The following is a 9,201-nucleotide window of genomic DNA, read 5'->3' as shown; positions in this document are numbered from 1 at the left end:
CAGTTTTGTCTGCATTTAGTTTCAGCCAGTTGTCATTCATCCATTGCTGTAGTTCACGTAAGCAGGCGTTTATAGTTAGAGTTGGGTCTGTCACACCAGGCTTGAAGGAAAGATATAGTTGGGTGTCGTCTGCGTAGCAGTGGTATGTCAGGCCATGTTTTTGAATTAGTTTTCCCAACGGTAGCATGTAAATCATGAAAAGCAGGGGAGAGAGGATTGAGCCCTGGGGCACCCCATACTTAAGTGTTACAGGGGTGGACAGGAAGGGCCCCATAGACACTTTGTAGGTTCTGCCACTCAAGAAGGATTGGAACCACTGAAGTACTATGCCATCAATGCCGCAGTATTCCTGTAGCCTGTTTATCAAGATGTCATGGTCAACTGTGTCAAAGGCTGCAGAAAGGTCTAGCAGTATGAGGATCGAGCACTCTCCTCTGTCTCTTGCCATGAGCAGGTGGTTGCATATTTGGATGAGGGCAGTTTCAGTGCTGTGGTGTTTCCTGAAGCCAGACTGGAATGGGTCATAACTGTTATTTTGTAGGATTCTGGCTTCTAGCTGGAGGTATACAGCTTTTTCAATTAGCTTGCCCAGAAAGGGGAGGTTGGAGACAGGTCTGTAGCTGGTCATTGCATCTGGGTCCAGGGAGGGTTTTTTGAGGAGAGGCCTCTTCCCAACTGGTGCATCACTGTGCGCCTTTTTAGCAATGAACAGTTTGTACGCTAAGCAAGGACATCAGAAGTGCATAGATTGTACCAGGGCTGTGGAGCCGGTACAAAAATCATCCGACTCCTCAGTTTATGTAAAAACTGACTCCAGGTACCCAAAATTGCTCAGATGCCACAACCCTGGATTGTACTGTCTGATGTTTCCACCTATGCGTTGATGGAATACAATAACACAACACATAGTTGCAGACAAAAAAAAATGGCACACACAATCACACAGTAATGAAAGTGAATTAGAGTATTTAATACAATGTAGAGAAGCTCATAGATTACCAGTACTTTGAATATTTACGTATTTAAAAAGAAATTACAGGAAATTGTAGTTGTAAAAATAAATGCTGCACTTTATGCCTTTTCAAACGCACAAGAGGGAATAGGCCTTTAAGAGGGAATAGGCCTTACACACTATGCAAGTTAAATTATGTATGTGTATTATGTTTTGTATAATGCAGAATATTTACAATAAAGTTAATGTAGTGTCTTTGAGGGGAAAAAAAATATTTTTGATTTTCAGAATAGTGGTCATGACTGGCAAACTCACTTGCAATACTTTATGCTTTGTGTATTACGGTAGTGCTGAAGAGGTATTTACCTCACAAGTCATTATGTTACTAATGTGTTGACAGCCTTTCAATAAAATCAGTCCATATTTTCTAAATATTTTGCTTTAAGACATGCAAAAATGCTGTTAATTGAAGCATTGTAGTAAGTAAATAAGAACACACTGCATATCCTACAAATTCTGTGATAAACACAAGCAGTAAGCCTGGCGCTGGCACAGTGCTATACCAGGTTTGCAGTGCTTACATGACTCCCAGAGGAGAGCTGGGTGCAGAGGCACAATGCACACCATTCTCAAAGACCTTTTTTTGTGTCAAAAGATGCTTTGCCACATGGAGTCCTGGCCCTATTGCTTATGTTTATCGCAAAACCTGCTGCTGTTCCCTTGTACAGAAGGGAAAACGGCACTCTTCTTATGTTACAGTATCAAATGATCTGCCTTTAAACACAATGAATAGTACTGCAATCAGATTGTAATGAATACAAGTAATGTAAGGAAGCTGTAAAACCTTATCAGATTACATTTCTAGAAGCTATTTAGAAAAAAAAAAAAATTAATAGTCTTGGCCTCTAAAACAAGCTGTCAGTGTGAAGTTAACTTTTTTTTTAAAGGACAACTTGGAGTGAGAAGTATATGGAGGCTGCCATAGTTATTTCCTTTTAACCAGTACCAGTTAACTGGCAGCCCTGCTAATCTATTTGGCTGCAGTAGTGCCTGAATCACACCAGAAACAAGCATGCAGCTAATCTTGTCGGATTTGACAAAAATGTCAGGAACATCTAATATGCTGCATGCTTGTTCAGGGTTTATGGCTAGGAGTCAGAGGATCAGCAGGATAGCCAAACTGGTATCGCTTAAAGGAATACTATCGATTGACATATTTTTTTCAATTGACACAGGAATTGTTAGGGAAGTGCTGCTAAGTACTGGTGTATACATTTTAGTAGCAACTTCTTTGTTTACTGTTATCAAAATACTTTCAAACTTTACTGACGCCAAACTGAGCCATGAGGAGAGGGGAAATTCCCCTCACACTTGATCAGTTAACTCTATGTGTAACAGAGAGAAAGCTCCCAACAGCTGCAGCTTCTGTGTCCTGTGTTTCTGACTGACGTGTCTGAAGAGAGCAGAGGAAATGTAACTAATTGTCACAGCTTTTCATACTGTTTTTGCTTTCAGAGTTTGATATGTTTGATATTTGCTTTCTGTAGTCTGATATGCAACTCTGGCTGTGCATTGTAACAGACACCCCTTCTGCAATTGATTTGTCCCAATATAGCTATATCCTACCCTCAATAAATTACAGCGTTTGCCTCTGATATTTAACCACTTGAGGACCTAGGGCTTTACCCCCCCTTAAGGACCGGCCACTTTTTTTCCATTCAGACCACTGCAGCTTTCACGGTTTATTGCTCGCTCATACAACCTACCACCTAAATGAATTTTGGCTCCTTTTCTTGTCACTAATAAAGCTTTCTTTTGGTGCTATTTGATGGCTCCTGCGATTTTTACTTTTTATTATATTCATCAAAAAAGACATGAATTTTGGCAAAAAAATGATTTTTTTAACTTTCTGTGCTGACATTTTTCAAATAAAGTAAAATTTCTGTATACATGCAGCGCGAAAAATGTGGACAAACATGTTTTTGATTAAAAAAAAACCCATTCAGTGTATATTTATTGGTTTGGGTAAAAGTTATAGCGTTTACAAACTATGGTGCAAAAAGTGAATTTTCCCATTTTCAAGCATCTATGACTTTTCTGACCACCTGACATGTTTCATGAGGGGCTAGAATTCCAGGATAGTGAGTTCATAGAAGATATTAATTTTTGTCACAAGTAAGCGGAAAATGACACTTTGTGACAAAAAACAAAACAAAAAAAAAGTTTCCATTTCTTCTAACTTGCGACAAAAAAAAATGAAATCTGCCACGGACTCACCATGCCCCTCTCTGAATACCTTGAAGTGTCTATTTTCCAAAATGGGGTCATTTGTGGGGTGTGTTTACTGTCCTGACATTTTGGGGGGTGCTAAATTGTAAGCACCCCTGTAAAGCCTAAAGGTGCTCATTGAACTTTGGACCTTTTAGCGCAGTTAGGCTGCAAAAAAAGTGCCACACATGTGGTATTGCCGTACTCAGGAGAAGTAGTATAATGTGTTTTGGGGTGTATTTTTACACATACCGATGCTGGGTTGGAGAAATATCTCTGTAAATGACAATTTTTTTTTTTACACACAATTGTCCATTTACAGAGATCTTTCTCCCACTCAGCATGGGTATGTGTAAAAATACACCCCAAAACACATTATACTACTTCTCCTGAGTACGGCGATACCACATGTGTGGCACTTTTTTGCACCCTAACTGCGCTAAGGGGCCCAAAGTCCAATGAGTACCTTTAGGATTTCACAGGTCATTTTGAGAAATTTCGTTTCAAGACTACTCCTCACGGTTTAGGGCCCCTAAAATGCCAGGACAGTATAGGAACCCCACAAATGACCCCATTTTAGAAAGAAGACACCCCAAGGTATTCCGTTAATAGTACGGTGAGTTCATAGATTTTATTTTTTGTCACAAGTTAGCGAAAAATGACACTTTGTGAAAAAAAACAATAAAAATCAATTTCCGCTAACTTGTGACAAAAAATAAAATCTTCTATGAACTCACCGTACTACTAACAGAATACCTTGGGGTGTCTTCTTTCTAAAATGGAGTCATTTGTGGGGTTCCTATACTGTCCTGGCATTTTAGGGGCCCTAAACCGTGAGGAGTAGTCTTGAAACAAAATTTCTCAAAATGACCTGTGAAATCCTAAAGGTACTCATTGGACTTTGGGCCCCTTAGCGCAGTTAGGGTGCAAAAAAGTGCCACACATGTGGTATCGCCGTACTCAGGAGAAGTAGTATAATGTGTTTTGGGGTGTATTTTTACACATACCCATGCTGGGTGGGAGAAATAACTCTGTAAATGGACAATTGTGTGTAAAAAAAAAATCAAACAATTGTCAGTTACAGAGGTATTTCTCCCACCCAGCATGGGTATGTGTAAAAAATACACCCCAAAACACATTATACTACATGTCCCGAGTACGGCGATACCACATGATTGGCACTTTTTTGCAGCCTAACTGCGCTAAGGGGCCCAAAGTCCAATGAGTACCTTTAGGATTTCACAGGTCATTTTTGTTTCAAGACTACTCCTCACGGTTTAGGGCCCCTAAAATGCCAGGGCAGTATAGGAACCCCACAAATGACCCCATTCTAGAAAGAAGACACCCAAACGTATTCCGTTAGGAGTATGGTGAGTTCATAGAAGATTTTATTTTTTGTCACAAGTTAGCGGAAAATGACACTTTGTTAAAAAAAAACAATTAAAATCAATTTCCGCTAACTTGTGACAAAAAAATAAAAACTTCTATGAACTCACCATACTCCTAACGGAATACCTTTGGGTGTCTTCTTTCTAGAATGGGGTCATTTGTGGGGTTCCTATACTGCCCTGGCATTTTAGGGGCCCTAAACCGTGAGGAGTAGTCTTGAAACCAACAACGTCGCAAAATGACCTGTGAAATCCTAAAGGTACTCATTGGACTTTGGGCCCCTTAGCGTACTTAGGGTGTAAAAAAGTGCCACATATGTGGTACCGCCGTACTCAGGAGAAGTAGTATAATGTGTTTTGGGATGTATTTTTACACATACCCATGCTGGGTGGGAGAAATATCTCTGTAAATGACAATTGTTTGATTTTTTTTACACACAATTGTCCATTTACAGAGAGATTTCTCCCACCCAGCATGGGTATGTGTAAAAATACACCCCAAAACACATTATACTACTTCTCCTGAGTACGGCGATACCACATGTGTGACACATTTTTGCAGCCTAGGTGCGCTAAGGGGCCCAACGTCCTAATCACAGGTCATTTTGAGGCATTTGTTTTCTAGACTACTCCTCACGGTTTAGGGCCCCTAAAATGCCAGGGCAGTATAGGAACCCCACAAGTGACCCCATTTTAGAAAGAAGACACCCCAAGGTATTCCGTTAGGTGTATGGCGAGTTCATAGAAGATTTTATTTTTTGTCACAAGTTAGTGAAAAATGACACTTTGTGAAAAAAAAAAAATCAATTTCCGCTAACTTTTGACAAAAAATAAAATCTATGAACTCGTCATACACCTAACAGAATACATTGGGGTGTCTTTTTTTCTAAAATGGGGTCAGTTTGTGGGGTTCCTATACCGCCCTGGCATTTTACGGGCCCAAAACCGTGAGTAGTCTGGAAACCAAATGTCTCAAAATGACTGTTCAGGGGTATAAGCATCTGAAAATTTTGATGACAGGTGGTCTATGAGGGGGCGAATTTTGCGGAACCGGTCATAAGCAGGGTGGCCTTTTAGATGACAGGTTGTATTGGGCCTGATCTGATGGATAGGAGTGCTAGGGGGTGACAGGAGGTGATTGATGGGTGTCTCAGGGGGTGGTTAGAGGGGAAAATAGATGCAATCAATGCACTGGGGAGGTGATCGAAAGGGGGGCTGAGGGGGATCTGAGGGTTTGGCCGAGTGATCAGGAGCCCACACGGGGCAAATTAGGGCCTGATCTGATGGGTAGGTGTGCTAGGGGGTGACAGGTTATTGATGGGTGTCTCAAGGTGTGATTAGAGGGGGGAATAGATGCAAGCAATGCACTGGCGAGGTGATCAGGGCTGGGGTCTGAGGGCGTTCTGAGGGTATGGGCGGGCGATTGAGTGCCCTAGGGGAAGATAGGGGTCTAATCTGATGGGTAGCAGTGACAGGGGGTGATTGATGGGTAATTAGTGGGTGTTTGGAGGAGAGAACAGATGTAAACACTGCACTTGGGAGGTGATCTGATGTCGGATCTGCGGGCGATCTATTGGTGTGGGTGGGTGATCAGATTGCCCGCAAGGGGCAGGTTAGGGGCTGATTGATAGGTGGCAGTGACAGGGGGTGATTGATGGGTGGCAGTGACGGGGTGATTGATGGGTGATCAGTGGTTTATTACAGGGAAGGACAGATGTAAATAATGCCCTGGCGAATTGATAAGGGGGGGTCTGAGGGCAATATGAGCGTGTAGGCAGGTGATTGGGTGCCCGTAAAGGGGCAGATTAGGGTCTGATCTGATGGGTAACAGTGACAGGTGGTGATGGGGGGTGATTGATGAGTAATAAGTGGGTGTTTAGAGGAGACAATAGATGTAAATACTGCGCTTGGGTGGTGATCTGATGTCGGATCTGCGGGCGATCTATTGGTGTGGGTGGGTGATCAGATTGCCCGCAAGGGGCAGGTTAGGGGCTGATTGATGGGTGGCAGTGACAGGGGGTGATTGATGGGTGATTGACAGGTGACCAGTGGGTTATTACAGGGAAGCACAGATGTAACTAATGCACTGGCGAATTGATAAGGGGGGGTCTGAGGGCAATCTAAGCGTGTAGGCAGGTGATTGGGTGCCCGTAAAGGGGCAGATTAGGGTCTGATCTGATGGGTAACAGTGACAGGTGGTGATGGGGGGTGATGGATGGGTAATAAGTGGGTGTTTAGAGGAGAGAATAGATATAAACACTGCGCTTGGGTGGTGATCTGATGTCGGATCTGCGGGCGATCTATCGGTGTGGGTGGGTGATCAGATTGCCTGGGTGGCAGTGACAGGGGGTGATTGATGGGTGATTGACAGGTGATCAGGGGGGATAGATGCATGCAGTACACAGGGGGGGGGGGGTGATCAGGAGGGGGCAGGGGGGGGGGGGGGTAAAAAAAAATAGCGTTGACAGATAGTGACGGAGTGATTGATGGGTGATTAGGGGGGTGATTGGGTGTAAACATGGGTCTGGGGGGTGGGCAGGGGGGGTCCTGAGGGGTGCTGTGGGCGATCTGGGGCGGGGGGGGGGGGAATTAGTGTGCTTGGGTGCAGACTAGGGTGGCTGCAGCCTGCCCTGGTGGTCCCTCGGACACTGGGACCACCAGGGCAGGAGGCAGCCTGTATAATACACTTTGTAAACATTACAAAGTGTATTATACACTTTGTATGCGGCAATTGTCTATTTAACATCCCGCCGGCGCTTCCGTACGGCCGGCGGGATGTTGCGGCGGGTGAGCGGCGACAGGCGGAGGATCGCGTCACGGATGACGCGATCGCTCCGCCCATGCCTCTACAAGGACCGCCGCCATTTGTCTATACGGCGGTCCTTGCGGGGTCCACTTCCCGGCCGCCATTTGTCAATACGGCGGTCGGGAAGTGGTTAACATGAAAAGTAGGAAAATGTTTACACAGCTACTTAGACATTATTTGTATACTGTCATTTTAGAACACTTGGGTATTGATAGTATTCCTTTAAAAGTTAATACATATAGCAGCTTCCATATCCCTCTCACTTCAGTTGTCCTTTAAAGGGAACCTTAACCCTGCAAAAGAAAAAAAGCTTCACTTACCTGTGGGCTTTCCCAAGCCCCCTGCAGCCATCTTGTGTCCCCGCCGGGGGTTAGTTTCGTTTTGGGCCGACTAGAAATCTTCCCCCGGCTACACGTATTATTCTTCACCTTCTCGCCATCAAGCACACCTGCTTGATGACGGGAAGGTGAAGAAGAATATATGCGACTGTCAGCGGAAGCAAAACTAACCCCGTGGCGGGGACTGGAGGATACTCGACCAGCGAGGGTAAAGGGTGGCTGCAGGGGGCTTGGGGAAGCCCCAGGTAAGTGAAATTTTTTCTTTTGCAGGGTTAATTTTCCCTTTAAGGGCATGTGAAATAGAACTGCTATTATCAGGAATATGAATTGTCTTTCTAACCAACACGCAGCACAATGGTACAATTTCCTGGTTAAAGGACAACTGTAGTGAGAAATATATGAAGGCTGCCATATTTTTCCTTTTAAATAATAGTTGCCTTGCAGCCCTGCTGATCTATTTGGCTGCAGTAGTGTCTGAATCACACCTGAAACCATCATGCAGCTAATCTTGTCAGATGGGACAATAATGTCAGAAACACCTGATGTGCTGCATGCTTGTTCAGGGGCATGGCTAAAAGTATTTGAGGTAGATGCTCAGCTTGGCTGCCAGGCAACTAGTGTTTAAAAATAAATAAATATGGCAGCCTCCATATCCATCTCGTTACAGTTGTCCTTTAATCAGAACTCGGCCAACCGGAAGTCTCCACTAACCGGAGCTCTGCAGGAGAGCCGAGTGCCTTGTTTATTTTACAGAGTAGCACAGCGCAAATAACCCACAAAACCTCTTCACTCCTGCAGCTGCTGTGCTGCATAGGGATGGTAAATGATATGCAAATATTTGTTTATGCAAATTGATGTAAATTTTTATGCAACTATATGCAGGCATGGGCTCACGAGTAGTTACAAGTCCCTAAGGACTCAAATTCGTGATGAGGCTTAATTGCCTCAGGTGTGCGGCTGGATGAGAAGGGGTCAGTTACCCATAAGTCCGTTGTCCTCCCTGTGCTCCAAACAGCTTGCACGCGTCCAATTGGACGTGTTGCAAGCCTCACCACCGCGCACTTCCTCCTTCCGGCTTGAAGGAGGAAGTGCATAAAGTGAGGCTTGCAGGAGCCGTACAGAGTAGATGCAGCAATGTAACTGGGAGCTGCAGGAGTGAAGACCAGTGCCCAAATGTTTTGTAAGTTTTTTTTTTCCCTCTGCATTACATCTTGGAAGGTGTGTGTGGGGGAGGGGGGGATTTGGGGGTCGAGTGTTAAATATAAGCTCAATTGCTTGATTTCTCACGCAACAGGCACTTACACATATCAGAGATGTACAGTATATGCAACAAATTAGTGTGAGAGATCCCAGAAGATCAACAGCTATATATAGTAATCTAATTCAAAGTGAAATGGTAAAGCATTTACAGACTGTTAATTAGCTAATGTCAAATAAATGCGGTAGTAA

Source organism: Hyperolius riggenbachi, chromosome 3 (assembly GCF_040937935.1).
Source record: "Hyperolius riggenbachi isolate aHypRig1 chromosome 3, aHypRig1.pri, whole genome shotgun sequence".
NCBI lineage: Eukaryota > Metazoa > Chordata > Amphibia > Anura > Hyperoliidae > Hyperolius > Hyperolius riggenbachi.
The sequence above is the reverse complement of the archived record's forward strand: the minus strand, read 5'-3'. Positions refer to the sequence as shown.